This window comes from Pristis pectinata, chromosome 20 (genome assembly GCF_009764475.1).
Source record: "Pristis pectinata isolate sPriPec2 chromosome 20, sPriPec2.1.pri, whole genome shotgun sequence".
NCBI classification, from domain to species: Eukaryota; Metazoa; Chordata; class Chondrichthyes; order Rhinopristiformes; family Pristidae; genus Pristis; species Pristis pectinata.
Genome location: NC_067424.1, coordinates 5,086,359 through 5,102,677, shown reverse-complemented (window position 1 = coordinate 5,102,677; position 16,319 = coordinate 5,086,359). Strand labels below are relative to the sequence as shown.

Genomic DNA, 16,319 nt, shown 5'->3' with positions numbered 1-16,319 from the left:
CCCTCCCTCAACCCCTCCCTCAGTCACCCACCCTCTCCCTCCCTCACTCCCTCAACCCTTCCGTCACTCACCCAGCCAGTCAACCCCTCCCTCCCTCACCCATGCACATACTTATTTCCTCCCTCCCTCCCTCCCTCCCTCACTCTGTCTCTTACTCATTCCATTATTCACTGACTCCATTCCTCCCTCCCTCATTCATCTCATTATTTACCCACTCACTCAGGCCCTCGTTCATTCCCTCCCTCCTGCAATCGCAAGCTCCCTCCATCTCTCACCCACTCCTTCATTTATTTGAGTCACCATTTTATCTCTCCTTTGTTTTATTTATGTAGCCAATACCCTGAGGTGACGAGGTGGTTTTCCCTCAGGACAGCAACCCTACACCTTCGGGAACTCATGTAATTTGTAGGAATGTGTTCCCAAAGCACGTTTTTGGGGCCGTTATGTGGGAATAGAGCATAAAAATTCGGCAGTGAGGCATTCTAGTTTGGTCTCACCAACATCTTGTACAGCTGTAACGTAACGTCCCAGCTCCTGTACTCAGTGCCCTGACTGATGAAGGCCAGCGTGCCAAACACCCTTTTCACCACCCCCTCTTGCTCATCTCTGTCACTGACTCTTCTAGACGTGTTCCACCTCTCAGCAATGCCGGGGAACCCCTCTCAGCTGTGGCAGGAACATTTTTAAACTCCAGCCAGTGCCTGAGAGATCATTGAGTTAATGGCTTGGTGAGCAACCTCTCATGACACTTCAGGTGAGGGTGAGAAGTCAACATCAACACCTCATGTAAATTCCAACAACCATCACCAGCCTGAAACTTTTGTTTCTCTCTCTACAGACACTTGCCTAAGTGTTTCCAGAATTTTCTGTTTTTTTTATTTCAGATTTCCAACATCTGCATTTTTTTGGATTTTCAATTCTCACTTGTCCAACTTTAACAGTCTCGTGCAAACTTCCTATCTCTAGAGAGGCAGCGGGAAGGAGTGTAGTGGAACGGAGGGACCTAGGAGTACAAGTATATAGTTCCCTGAAAGTGGCGTCACAGGTAGGCAGGGTGGTAAGTAGGTGTTAGGCACGCTGGCCTTCATCAGTCAGGGCACTGAGTATTGGAGTTGGGATGTTATGTTGTGATTGTACAAGACATTGGTGAGGCCACAGTTTGAGTACTGTGCTCAGTTATGGTTACTCTTTTATAAGAAAGATATCATTCTGAAAGAGTGCCAAGAAGATTTGCAAGATATAGGCAGAGGTTGGGCAGGCTAGGACTTTATTCCTTGGATCGTGGGAGACTGAGGGGTGTCCATATAGAGGTGTATAAAATCATGATGGGCATAGATAAGGTGAATACACACAATCCTTTTCCCAGGGAAAGGAGATCAAAATCTAGAGGGCACAGGTTTAAGGTGAGAGGGGAAAGACTTAAGAGGGACCTGAGAGGCAAGTTTTTCCACGCAGAATGTGGTGGGTATATGGAACGAGCTGCCAGAGGTTGAGGCAGGTACAATAACAACATTTAGAAGGTACGTGGGTAGGGTGAGAGAGATATAGGTCAAAAGTGAGCAAATGGAACTAGATTCGATGGGTATCTTGGTCGGCATGGACTGGTTGGGCCAAAGGGCCTGTTTCCATGCTGTATGACCCTCCGACTCTATAATCATGAGCAATGATGCCTTCAGCTGCCTAGGTCTATACATCTCATATTCTCTGTCTCTCACTTCCTCTCCCTTTCCAGCTTAAGGGATTGTCCTAGTTTCCTGCTTCATGAACCACAGACAGATCTTGTGCGCTGACATTCACGTGAAGCATTTATGAATGCAACGCGTTGTTCTACAGTATTAGGGAACCAGTATTGCGTGTTAAAATGGAGACACAAGAGACTGGAGATACTGGAATCTGGAGCAACAAGCAATCTGCTGGAGGAACTCAGCGGGCCGAGCAGCATCTGTGGGGAGGGAGAGAAACCGTCGACATTTCGAGTCAAGACCCCTGCATTGGGACTGAGAGTGGAGAGGGGAGATGGCCAGTAATAAAGAGGAGAGGGGGGCAGGGGCGGGGAGTGGCAAAACAGGAGTCCGAGGTAATTGGTGGACTGAGGAGGCGTGAAAGATGATGGGCATGGTTGAGCCAGGTTCGGGGAGGGGGAGGCGTGGAGTTGGGAGACAAGAGGTCAGTGGGTCAGGAAGAAAGGAGAGGTGGTGGCGGGTGGGGTGGGGAGGGGGAATGAGTGTGATCGACGAGAGTTGAGCTGTTTGCCCCCCAGAAGCTTTTGCTACTGTTGCTTAGTGAACCATTTTAACGGCATTCAGCAAACTTGTTACGACATCAGTCTATGATTTAAATACCCTTTCTGTGTACAGCTGAAATGTCAGGCTGACACACATCCTGTTTTCACAGGTGAAGTCAGATGCACTTTACAGCAAACATCTGATATGGTGTGGTTTCCTCTGTAGCAGTAAGTCACAAATGACATTTCGTGAGGAAGATTCAGCTTGGTCTGATAAGGGGCTTGCTGTGCCCCTAACCTTCTGTTGTCAATTCTCACGTTTTGTTTCAATGGTTTTTATTTAACAATTGGGCTTCAATCTTCTTTAATGCAAAATTTAAAAAAAAGTGAGGCCTTCAACACAGGCTGTGATTATAAAAGAATGAAAGCAGGAATCATTGTAAGACCTAGAGCAAAAAACAAACAAGACTTACAAGGATGTTGCCAGGACTCAAAGGACTGAGTTACAGAGAGAGGTTGGACAGACTTTTTCCTTGGAGTGTAGGAGACTGAGAGGCGACCTTATAGAGGTGTATAAAATCAATAGGGGCATAGATAGGGTGAACGCACTCGATCCTTTTCTCAGGTTGGGGAATCGAAAACTGGAAGGCATAGGTTTAAAATGAGAGGGGAAAGGTTTAATAGGAACGTGAGGGGCAACTTTTTTTTACACGGAAGGTGGTCCGTATGTGGAATGAACTGCCAGAGGAAGTGGTTGAGGCAGGTACAATAACAACTTTTAAAAGGCAGTTGGACAGGTACATGGATATGCAAGGTTTCGATGGTTATGGGCCAAATGCAGGCAAATGGGACCAGGTTGGACGGGGCATTTTGGTCGGCATGGACAAGTTGGGCCGGAGGACCTGTTTCCGTGCTGTATGACTCAGACAACATATGTGGAGGAAAATACACAGAAGACGTTTTGGGTCAAGACCTTTCATCTAGGCTGCACTATCCTAAGATTCCCAGTATCACCTTCCTTACTTATCAGATCCCAACACAAAGGTTATGTGTCCCACTTATCACCCTCCAGCCTCTGTCCCCACCTTCACCCCCCCCCTCCTTCCACCTGACCCAATCTGCCCATCATTCCTCCTTGGTCAACCTATCATCCTCTAGCCCCTATCTCACCCCCTTCCCCCACATTGTCTACCTTCCCAGTCCACTCTCAGTCCCGATGAAAGGTCTCGACCCGAAACGTCAACTGTCCATTTCCCTCCACAGACGCTGCCTGACCCGCTGAGTTCCTCCAGCAGTTTGTTCTTTGCTCCAGATTCCAGCATCTTGTGTCTCTATGTAACCATAAGAACCTTTGACCTTGCTCCACCTTCCAATCAGATCATCGCTGATCAGGAGCCTTGTCTCCTCTCGCTCCTGATCCCCATATTTCAATTCCATTGGTGTCTAAAAATCTACAGATTTCAGCCTGGAATATACCGAGATTGGCCCTCTGAAATAGAGAGGGAAAGCTCCACAATTGATTTTGTCCCATTTTATTCCACAAGCTCTCAAAGCAGTTCCACAGAATTTGGCTACAGCACCTTTGCCAACTCAAGAACCATGCTGATAACTAGGGTGCTGCCTGGATTGGAGAGCATGTCTTATGAGGATAGGTTGAGTGAGCTAGGGCTTTTCTCTTCGGAGCAAAGGAGGATGAGAGGTGACTTGATAGAGCTGTACAAGATGATAAGAGGCATAGATTGAGTGGACAGTCAGAGACTTTTTCCCAGGGTGACAATGGCTAACATGAGGGGGCATAATTTTAAGATGATTGGAGGAAGGTATAAGGGGGATGTCAGGGGTAAGTTCTTTACACAGAGAGTGGTGGGTGTGTGGAACGCACTGCCAGCAGAGGTTGTGGGGGCAGGTACATTAGGGACATTTAAGAAACTCTTAGATAGACACATGAATGATAGAGAAATGGAGGGCTGTGTGGGAGGGAAGGGTTAGATCTTAGAGCAGGATAAAATGTTGGCACAACATTGTGGGCAGAAGGGCCTGTACTGTGCTGTAGTGTTCTATGTTTTATGAAACAAGCTGCCAGAAGTAGAGACAGGTACAATTAGGACATTTAAGGGACATTGGACAGGTCCATGGATAGGAAAGGTTTAGAGGGATATGGGCCAAATGCAGGCTAATGGGACTAGCTTAGATGGTCAGCATGGATGGGTTGGGTTGAAGGGCCTGTTTTCATGTTTTATAACTCTATGACTATTTCAACCCCAAACGTACCCCATTTTCACTGCACCCCTTGACTCCCACTTCTCCGAGAACCTTCCCTGACTCTCCCTGCTAACCTGTCCATAACTCGACTGCTTGCATGAAATAATCCTTTCTGAGTAAACAGACATAGCACAGAATTACTTACACGCACCTTAGCCTACCTATATTATATACTGAAATCCCTCTGCTTTTATGGAATGAGCCAGTTCTACAACCATGCTGTGTCACGCATAGAAGATATTGTAGCGGCTAGCTACACTACTAAGAATAAAGACACAGGGTCTGTTGCTTGGAGTCAGAAGTTGACTGCTCGACAGGGGCGGGGTGCACCTTTCAATACCGAAAACCTTCCCGCGCTTCTGTTCCTGCGCTGACATCACGCGCGGCTCACCTGACCTTCCTGCGCGAGGACTTTCCTAGCCCAACGATGGAGAAGAAGGAGGGACCCGCGCCACCTTGAGTCGGGGCCTCCGACGACGCTCGTGATCTCGGCAGCCGGTTCGATACCGGTAAGGTGAGTCGCCACATAACCCACCCACCACCCCACCCCCCCACCCCGCCCAGAACCAGCGATACCATCGCGAAAGCCAGAATTAAATAAACTATGACTTGGGTGGCCTGCCCCTGCATCGCGCTCACTGGACCACCACCGGTTGGTCCAGGTCTAAATGAGCTGGCTTCAGCCAGTCAATTGTAAAAACCTCCTCGCGCCCACCCAATGTCCAGCACAAACGCAGACCCATTGTTCTTGACGACCCGGAATGGCCCTTCGTATGGCCGCTGCAGCGGTGTTTGGTGTGCGCCCCTCCTGACAAAGACAAATTTACAGTCTCAGAGGGACGCGGCATATGGGTCGGGGCCTGTCCGTGTCGCGAGGTGGGTATCGGGGCCAGGTTGCCAAGCTGCTCACGCAGCCAGTCGAGCATCGCAGCAGGTTCTTCCTCTGGCCGCCGAGGGGCTGGTGGGAACTCGCCCGGGACGACCAAGGGCATTCCATAGACCATCTCTGCGGACGAGGCATGCAGGTCCTCTTTTGGCACAGTACGTATCCCCAGCAGGACCCAGGGGAGTTCGTCTACCCAGCTGGGCCCCTTAAGGTGGGCCAGGAGTGCCAACTTCAGGTGTCGATGGAACCTCTCCACCAGCCCATTGGATTGCGGATGATAGGCGGTGGTGAGGTGGATCTGGGAACCTCACAGGTCGGCAACGGCAGACCACAGGCTGGAGGTGAATTGAGCTCCCCTGTCTGAGGTGATATGGGCCGGGACACCAAAACGGGCCACCTAAGTTGACAAAAGGGCCCGCAGAGTCCTGCAGAGGGGCATTGACATGCTGCTGTACTTTCAAGGTTTGGCAGTGTGTGCAGGACCGGGCCCATTCGGAAACCTGTTTACGCAGGCCATGCCGGACGAACTTGTTGGACACCTGGGACAGCCTGGGTGTGCCAGGCTGTGGATGGAATCAAACACCCGTCGATGCCAGGGAGCTGGAACGATAGGATGGGGTTTACCGGTGGAGATATCGCAGAGCAGGGTGCGCTCACCAGGGCCTACCAGTAGGTCTTGCAGTTGCAGGCCCAAGGCTGCGGTGTGATAGCTGGGCATCTCCATGTCTGTTTGTTATGCCTCTGCCAAGGCACCGAAATCCACCCCCGGGACAAAACTTGAATGGTGGGCTGTGAAAGTGCATCCGCTACCACATTCTCTTTCCCAGACAGATGGCAGATGTCAGTGGTGTGCTCTGAGATGTACGACAAGTGCTGTTGCTGCCGTGCTGACAAGGGATCTGAGACCTTGTGGAAAGCGAAGGTCAATGGCTTGTGGTCGGTGAAAGCTGTAAACGGCCTGCCCTCTAAGAAGTATCGGAAGTGTCTGATGGCCAGGTACAACACCAACAGCTTGCGGTCGAAGGCACTATATTTGAGCTCTGGTAGTCGAAGGTGTCTGCTGAAGAACGCCAGTGGTTGCCAACGCCCTTCGCTAAGCTGCTCTAGAACACCTCCGACCGCTGTGCTGGAGGCGTTGACCATGAGGGCAGTCGGGACATCCGTACAAGGATGCACCAACATGACTGCGTCCGCCAAGGCCTGCTTGGTCTTGACGAACGCGGTGTCAGCCTCCTCTGACCAAACAATGTCCTTGCTTCCACCCAACAGGAGAGCAAACAACGGGCGCATGATGAGGGCCGCAGATGGTATAAACCGGTGATAAAAGTTTACCATACCGAGAAATTCCTGCAGGCCCTTGATGGAGGTGGGTCTGGCGACGTGGCGGATGGCATCGACCTTTGCAGGCAGGGGCAAGGCGCCGTGTTTGTTGATCTGATGGCCCAGGAAATCGATTGTCTTGAGCCCGAACTGGCATTTGGCTGGGTTGATGGTCAGGCCGAAATCCCTCAGGCGAGAACAGAGTTGGCGGAGATGTGTGAGCTGTTCCTGGCGGCTGCTGCTGGCGATCAAAACGTCGTCGAGGTATATGAAGACGAAGTCAAGGTCGCGCCTGACCGCGTCCATCAGTTGTTGGAAGGACTGAGCAGTGTTCTTGAGGCCAAAGGGCATCCGGACGAATTCAAAGAGGCCAAAAGGTGTGATCAGCACCGTCTTTGGAATGTCGTCCGGATGCACCGGGATCTGGTGATAGCCGTGGATGAGGTCGACCTTGGAAAAAATGGATTGCCCGTGCAGGTTGGCAGTGAAGTCCTGAATATGCGGCACGGGGTACCGGTCCGGGGTAGTTATGTCGTTCAGTCGTCGGTAATCACCGCAGGGTCGCCAGCCTCCAGCTGCCTTGGGGACCATGTGCAGCGGAGATGCCCATGGGCTGTCCGACCTGCGGATGATCCCCAACTCCTCCATCTTCCTGAATTCCTCCTTCGCAAGGCGGAGCTTGTCCGGGGCTAGCCGTCGGGCGCAGGTGTGGAGGGGTGAGCCCTGGGTGGGGATGTGATGCTGGACGCCGTGCTTGGGCAAGGTGGCGGAGAACTGGGGCGCTAGTACAGACGGGAACTCTGCCAGGACCTTGGTGAACTTGTTGGTTGACGTGGTGATGGAGTCGAGGTGTGGGGCCGGTAGCTTGGCCTTACCCAACGAGAATGTTTGGAAGGTCCTGGCACGTACCAAACGCTTACCCTGCAGGTCAACCAGCAGACTGTTGGCGCGAAGGAAATCTGCCCCAAGGAGTGGTTGCGCAATGGCGGCCAGGGTAAACGTCCAGGTAAAGTTGCTGGTGCTGACTGGAGGTGCACCAAATGGTGCCAAAGGTCTGGATGGCGCTGCCGTTGGCGTCACTGAGGGCAGGTCCTCGTGTGCAGTTGCGAGTCTCGTGGCTGTTGGGAGGCATGACGCTGACCTCGGCCCCGGTATCCACCGGGAAACGACGGCCGGAACGCCTGTCCCACACATGCAAGAGGCATCTGGATGGCCAGCCGCCGTAGCCATCAGCGGCGGCTGGCCCTGGCGTTTCCCGGAAACCTGCATGGTAGCCGGCACCTGCGGACATCTGCGCCCCACCGCTGGTGGTAGAAACACCATTGGTCGGTCGGTGTCTCAGACCTGGTGGCGGGTGGGGTGCAGTCGATTGCCGGGGTCTGGCCTGCTGGGCACGTGGCGTGGCAATGCGCTCGACAGACGCCCCACTCTCCTTCTTCGCCCGCCAAAGGACATCAGCACGGGCGGCCACCTTCCGGGGGTCGCTGAAGTCGGCATCTGCCAGGAGCAGGTGGATGTCGTCGGGTAACTGCTCCAGAAAGGCCTGCTGAAACATCAGGCAGGGTTTGTGGCCATCTGCCAGGGCCAACATCTTGTTCATAAGCGCAGAGGGGGGTCTGTCACCCAACCCATCGAGATGGAGGAAGTGGGAGGCCCGTTTGCGTCGGGAAAGGCCGAAAGTCTCAAGAAGGAGGGTCTTGAACTTATCACAGTTCTCCTCCTCCGGGGGTGCCTGGATGAAGTCCTTGACCTGGGCTGCGGTGTCTTGGTCGAGGGCGCTCAGCATGTAGTAGTACTTGGTGTCGTCCCTGGTGATCCGGCGAACCTGGAACTGGGCCTTGACCTCGTCGAACCAGACACGTGGCCGGAAGGTCCAAAAGGTGGGCAGTTTAAGGGCTACTGCCTGTACCTCCTGTTGCGCAGACATCATGGATCCAAAAATGTTCGTCGGGGTCACCAATGTAGCGGCTAGCTACACTACTAAGAATAAAGGCACGGAATCTGTTGCTTGGAGTCAGAAGTTGACTGCTCGACAGGGGCGCAGTGTGCCTTTTAATACCGAAAACCTTCCCGCACTTCCGTTCCCGCGCTGATGTCACGTGCTGGTCACCTGACCTTCCCGCGCGCAGGCTTTCCTAGCCCAATGATGGAGAAGAAGGAGGGCCCCGCGCCATCTTGTGTCGGGGCCTCCGACGACGCTCGCGATCTCGGGAGCCGGTTTGATACCGGTGGGGTGAGTTGCCACAATATATGTCAAATATTGAAAAATCAAATGCATGAAGCAAGCTCAGCAGTGATAGGTTAAGCTCTGGAGACAGAAGGGACTGCAGATGCTGGAATCTGGAGCAAAAAACAAACTGCTAGAGGGACTCAGCCGGTCAGGCAGCATCTGTGGAGGGAAATGGACAGTCCATGTTTCGGGTCAAGGCTCACTTGGACCAAAAGAGTAGAGGGGAGATCGCCGGTATAAAGAGGTGAGGGGGAAGTGTGGGCCAACAACTGGTGGGCGATAGGTGAATTCAGGAGAGATTGGCAGATGGAGTCAGTTGGTGAGGGAAGGGTGGAGGCAGTGGGAGAGGCTGGGAGGTGATAGCTGGAGGCAACAAAGGGCTTCAGGTACAGTGTCCTGTTTTTTTAATGCTTTTGGTATTGGTTTATTATTGACACTTGTACCAAGGTACAGTGAAAAACTTGTCTTGCAAACCGATCGTACACAGTGCAGTTACATTGAGTTAGTACAGAGTACACTGAGGTAGTACAGGGTAAAAACAATAACAGTACAGAGTAAAGTGTCACAGCTACAGGGAAGTGCACTGCAGGTGGACAATAAGGTGCAAGGTGATAACAAGGTAGATTGTGAGGTCAAGAATCCATCTCATCGTATAAGGGAACCGTTCAATAGTCTTATCACAGTGGGATACAAGCTGTCCTTGAGCCTGGTGGTATCTTTTGTTTTGTAGTTTTAATGCAGCTATAAAACAACATTCTTCTTGATAACATTACACAGACTCACCAGCATCCAGAGAGAGTGAAACAATTCAGTTTCATTGTTCTCAAGGCCTCTCATGATAACCGACTACTGTTAATTAGGAGCGATGGAGAGGCTCCTCTTGCATTGAATTTTCCCATTTACCGAGAGCTCACATTTTTATTTTGTTGCAAAACAACCAGCATCACCTTCAGGCACAATACTACTGAACACGTAAAATAATGTTGACAGAAAATTATATCAATGTAATTTTGGAAGTGGGATTAAACTGTGAACACTGTAAATCTCCGAAGATTCAATGTAAACAAGTACTACCCTAAGTGTACTATCAATTCATCCTCTGTGAATGAAACAAACTGACTATAAATACAGTATGCACACCACAAAGTTACAAGTTTCCAACTTGCTACACCATTAAATAATAGAACTTAGAGTCATAGAATCATATAACACAGGCCCTTCAGCCTACTGAGTCCATGCTGATTTAGAAGCCATTTATACTAATCCTACACTAATTCTGTTTTCTCCTCACAGTCCTATTAACTCTCTCCAGATTCAACCACTCACCGACACACTAGGGGTGATTTACACTGAACAATTATCCAACCGACCCGCATGTCCTTGCGATGTAGGAGAACGTGCAATCTCCACACACACAGACAGGACTGGAGGTCAGGATTGAACCTGGGTCGCTGGAGCTTTGGGGCGGCAGCTCTGTTACCTGTGCCACTGTGTCGCCCCCAGTTTGTTTTCTGGAATTTTCAGCTCTCTATCGTGATCAGATGTTGTTGAAGGCGATTTCAAAGATCAAGAGAGAGACTGAGGGCACTGAGTCATAAAAGATCCCACCTGCCCTTGGATTTCCTAATCCCAGGGAAGAAAGTCTATTTACGTCTTAGCTGTGCAGAATCTGCTAACATATCTGGAACATGAAGTGGGGCAGGAGGGCTGGTTTTGACTTTGACCAATGGCGTTAAAGGGTGTTTGTGTGTCAGTCAGAGTTTACATCTCTCCGCAATCTCACTTCCTGTGGAGATGTAAATTGGCTATCAACATGCACTGGCACAAAGCCAAGACCTCCCTTCACTGAGCAAAGTTTGCAGACTACAACCCATGGGATGGGAATATATCCAAGAGTGGTGGTCACTTGTGCATATCCCCCAGTACCAGGTTACCTCCCTTTAAGGGGCTAAATTGGGGCAGAAGGGTTGCATAAACCTGGCTGGGAGTGAGGGATGATCTAATCATGTTGTGTTCAATGACGAAAGGGCTTTACTAGGTTGATAAAGGTAAACTCTTTCTTCTGGTGGGGGAATCCGGAACAGTGGGTACATACTCAGAACTAGAGCTGGATTGGTCAGGAGTGAAATCAGGTGACGTCCTCTCCAAGGGCTGGAGGAAATGTGAAGCTCTCTCCTTCACAAAATGGCTTTAGATCCTGAGTCAGCTGAAACCTTCAGGGTGGAGTTTTAATGAGGGATGGGGGTTAAAGGTTGGCAGAAGGGGTTTAGGACACCGTGATATGTCAGGTGTGGAAGGTAGATATAAAATAAAAAGAGAATTAAAGAAATCAAAAGCATACACAAGGGTAACAAGCAATCTGCTGGAGGAACTCAGCAGGTCGAGCAGCATCTGTGGGGTAGAGAGGAATTATTGATGTTCCAGGTTGAAGCCCTGCATTAGGCTCTGATCCAGGATTTCGAGCCAAAACGCCATCAATTCCTTTCCTCCCCACGGATGCTGCTCGACCCGCTGAGTCACTCCAGCACTTTCTTTGCTGCTCCAGATTCCAGCGTCTGCAGTCTCTGGTATCTCCACATACACAAGGGTGCAGGAAGTCCTGCATTTACAGGCACAGATTGTGCTTTGATGCTTATGTAGCTTTAACATGGCTGTAAAGCAATCCCAGCCCTTCCTACAGGAATTACAAGCAGTCCAAGAGCAGAACAACTCAGCTTAATTCTCAGTTTAATGCGTGTTCCTCCACACGCAGTGGAGAAACAGAGAGATCTTGGGGTCCAAGTCCATAGATCCCTCAAGGTTGCTGCGCAGGTCGATAGGGTTGTTAAGAAGGCATATGGAGTGTTGGCCTTCATTAGTCAGGGTATTCAGTTCAAGAGCCACGAGGTGATGTTGCAGCTCTATAGAACTCTGGTTAGACCACACTTGGAGTATTGTGTTCAGTTCTGGTCACCTCATGATAGGAAGGATGTGGAAGCTTTAGAGAGGGTGCAGAGGAGATTTACCAGGACATTGCCTGGATTGGAGAGCATTTCTTATGAGCATAGGTAGAGTGAGCTAGGGTTTTTCTTTTTAGAGAGGAGGATGAGAGGTGACTTGATAGAGGTGTACAAGGTGATAAGAGGCATAGATTGAGTGGACAGTCAGAGTTTCTCCCAGGGCGATGATAGCTAACACGAGGGGGCATAATTTTAAGGTGATTGTAGAAAGGTATAAGGGGAATGTCAGGGATGTGTTGTTTTTTCTTTAAACAGAGTGGTGGGTGCCTGCAGAGGTTGTGGGGGCAGATACATTAGGGACATTTAAGAGACTCTTAGACACATGAATGATAGAAAAATAGGGGGCTATGTGGGAGGGAAGGGTTAGATAGATCTTAGAGCAGGATAAGATGTTGGCACAACATTGTAGGCCAAAGGGCCTGTACTGTTCTATGTAATTGTTTAGACAATTCAGTCCTGAAGGGTCTCGACTATTTATTTCCCTCCATAGATGCTGCCTGACCTGCTGAGTTTCTCCAGCATCTGCAGAATCTCGTGTTTCAGTTTAATTATCATCCTCATTTATCATATCTCACTGTTGCTCATTACATCCCCTTTTTGCTACCACAGTGTTCAGTTGTAGGGGGCAGGCACAGTGGTGTAGCAGTTCGCATAATGCTATTACAGCGTCAGCGACCCAGGTTCAATTCCGGCCACTGTCTGTAAGGAGTCTGTACGTTCTCCCCGTGTCTGCGTGGGTTTCCTCCGGATGCTCCGGTTTCCTCCCACATTCCAAAGACGTACGGGTTAGGAAGTTGTGGGCATGCTATGTTGGCACTGGAAGCGTGGCGACACTTGCGGGCTGCCCCCAGAACACTCTACGCAAAGATGCATTTCACTGTTTTGATGTACATATGACTAATAAAGAAATCTTGTCTTATCTTCTTAAGTCAACCATGATCCAGCTAAATGCTCCTCCCCTTGCCTGTAGTTCTCTCTGTAGCTAAGATCTTTTCAGTTCTGAACAAAAAATTGTTGTAAGCATTATTTCTGACCTTAATGCTCAACCTTTTTTCTTCCAAAAGTGAAGAGTCAGAGTTTTACAGTACAGAAACAGGTCCTTCAGCCCATGCTTCCTGTTGTATTTATCTGCACTAACTCCATTTAACTGCATAGGTCCATAGCCTTCTATGCCTTGGTGATTTAAGTACTTGTCCAGAGGCTTCTTAAGTGCTGAGTGTATCTACCTCCAATGCATTCCAGACTGCAAACACCTTCAGTGTGGAAAAACTCCCCCTCAGAACCTCTCAACCTCCTACCCCTCACCTTAAACCTATGCCCTCTTGTCTTAGACACTCTCACCTCTGGAACAAGATTGTGTCCATCCTATCAATCCCCTTCATAAGTCTCCATCAGGTCACCCCTCAGCCTCCTCTGCTCCAATGAAAACAACCCCAACTTAGCCAATCTCTCCTTATAACTGAAGTGATCCAATCCTGGCAACAACCTGGTGAATCTCCTCTAGCCTCTCCAGTGCAGTCATAGTGATGCCATATGTTAGTATCAAACAATCTCAATCTTAATCTTAAGTGACATGCTGGAAGTCAATGCCATTTAGGTCAAGAAATTTAAATTAGAATCCACAATCTTAAATTTGCACCCAGGTTAATGAATTACAAGAATGGAATTATTACAACATAGAAAGGCTTTTTGTAGTCCATCAAGTTCAGACCAATTAATGTTGGCATATTCTGGGGATGAGAAACTTGGATCTATTTTGATTGCTCTTAAGCAAGATAGTTTGGCATCTGAACAATGCCTGTACTCAGAATGATGACAGCATTTGCAGCTGGATTACATTACATTTATCACAACATCACCCAAAGAGCAAGATCGCAGAACCCAAATGCAGAACACCAGAACAAGACTGAGTTAGGATACTTCCTCAGTACCAAATGCAGAGCAACAAACTGAAGGAATTTTGCCTCAGGACTCCGAGTCCCAACACAGAAGGATTTCTAGGAGAAACCACAAAACCAGGACTGCCCTAGAGTTAACAGCTCTAAGCAGGCAGGAGATAAAGTATACCCAGAAATAGACCAATAATCTGGCAACCAGTGTTTGTGAAACCAGGGTTCTTATACTAGTCTCCTGATGGAACTCAGGTGTGTGTCATTAGGCAATTAGTAGTGCACGGAAACCATGTGCTGCACAACAAGGCCCCATCAATGGGGATAAGGTGCAGAATCGAGAACCAGCACTTGGAACCATGACAACCTTGACCTCACGATCTACCTCATGATGGCCTTGCACCTTTTACTGCACTTTCTCTGTAACTGCAACACTTCATTCTGCATTCTGTTATTGTTTTCCCTTGTACTACCTCAGTGCACTGTTGTAATGAATTGATCTGTATGGACGGTACGCAAGACAAGTCTTTCTCTGTACCTCGGTATATGTGACAAGAATAAACCGATTTAATTTTCTAATTTACCCCACCACAGAGGACAACCTGAATGCAGAAGGCCAATATGGTTGTCAGAGGGTTGGAAAGTAACTTGAAAGTAGATGAGTAGAAGGTGTTAGAACATGATCAGGGACTTGAAGGATAACATAGTTGGAGGAATTGTAGACAGGATTTTTAAAAACATAACTTTCATTTTTTATGAACTTCCTCAGAATCTATTGGTAAAACCGAGACAGAATCCTGATGCAGTATTTCGACCTGGAACATTGGCAATTCCTTTCCCCCCACAGATGCTGCTCAACCTCCTGAGTTCCTCCTGCAGATTGTTTGTTGCTCCAGAGTCCAGCTTCTGCCGTCTCTGGTGTCTTTATTGGTAAGGCTCACGACCAAGGCAGTCAAAGGTTGCAGATACTGCAACTGATCTCAGGTTGGGCAGAGATGACAGCAATGTTTTCTCTTGGCATTCCGTAATCTGGGAAAGGGAAGGTGGATGAGCCAGAGCTTCCTCTTTTTTGACCTTGCCTTGTGCGTGGATAAGTGTTTTTTAGTTGTTTGGTATTGGTATTGGTTTATTATTGTCACTTGTACCGATGTTGTTCATTGGATGTAGGCTTAGCTGGCCAGGGAGGGACCTGCCCAGCAAGGGTGGACTTGTCGTCTGTCCCCAATTGGAATCAGCACACTCTTATCTAACAAGTCCAACCTGGTTACTGGGGGGAACACAAAGCAGGTGAGAAACTTCCCCTGAAAGAGAAAGCAAAATGGGAGGGATTGCCTGTCATCTCACTCTGAGCCACCTTGCAGCTGATTTGAGAGTCTGTCAAAAATGACACCCTCTTTTAATTTAGATTCTCTTTAATAATTTGGATGACAATGAACGCACCAACATTTGTTGCCTATTCCTTAATACCCCTGGACTGAGAATTGGCAGATATCCTCCCTGTTATAACAATCCAATAGTTTCATTTTTCTTATTACTGAAACTCCTTTAATTCCCCCAAATTCCTGTTCTTTTGTTGAATTATTTAAATTTAAATTGTCCCCTGCTGTCTTGGTGGGATTTAAACACACATCAATGGTGCAGAACTCTGGCGGTTAGTCCAACAACTTAGTCAATACGTCACTATTATTTGATCAAAACGTCACTATCACAATACATCCTATAACAACACGACACACTTTGCCTTAGTTCAGGGTTTACAAAGGGTTAGAGGAGCTAAAGAACATAGAAGAGTACAGCATAGGAACGGGCCCTTCGGCCCACCATATCTGTGCTGACCAGAAGGGAAAGGAATTGTGTTGGCACAAGGAAAAACATATACCCTAACTCAGCAAAGTTGTCAGAATAAAATGTAACCAATACACATGCTGTTATATGCTTCCTCTGTTTAATGGAATGTAAACATTCAGGAACAATTGCTCTACACCGTTCAGAATGTCTAGATTTGTGTTTTATTTATGGTGGGAATTATTTTTGTTCATCGTGAGGCCACTTGGAAGGGTATGGCTCCCACTACAGAAAATAAAGTCTTCTCTCTTCACCCTTTCTCCACATCTGTACACATCTAAGCCCCTGCTCCCATTGCAATGAGAACTTAGAGGGTTTAGTGAAACACCAAAGTCCCTCAAGAGTGTGGGCATGGTCCATTGTCATTTCACCATATCTTTCCACAGATGGAATAACAGAGTAGTTAAGTAATACACCTTAGTGAGAGCATACCTGCACTTGAACATTCATGGAAGACCATTTCCCACACATTTAGTTTTAAAAGTATAAAATTACCTTGTTCCACAACACATCTGCTTCCAAATATTCCAGGGAGCTTCCATTCACCGTCATCTCCTTCACAGCCTTTTAAGATGTATGAGAGAAACAAGCAAGTAGGGAGCTCAGTACTGCTGCAAAAAACGAGGTCTTTTCAAATAAATAAAGCAGTTCCTTCTCCAGTTTT

General features: G+C 48.6%; 1 protein-coding gene across 1 annotated transcript in view; it reads right to left on the bottom strand.

The window, feature by feature from the left end:
- LOC127580723 (G1/S-specific cyclin-D2-like) overlaps positions 1–16,319 on the bottom strand; it is a 339,518-nt gene extending 323,199 nt beyond the window's left edge. The window contains exon 1 of the mRNA XM_052034506.1: positions 16,151–16,319. The gene's annotated coding sequence lies outside the window, so the exon portion shown is untranslated. The remainder of the gene's footprint in view (positions 1–16,150) is intronic.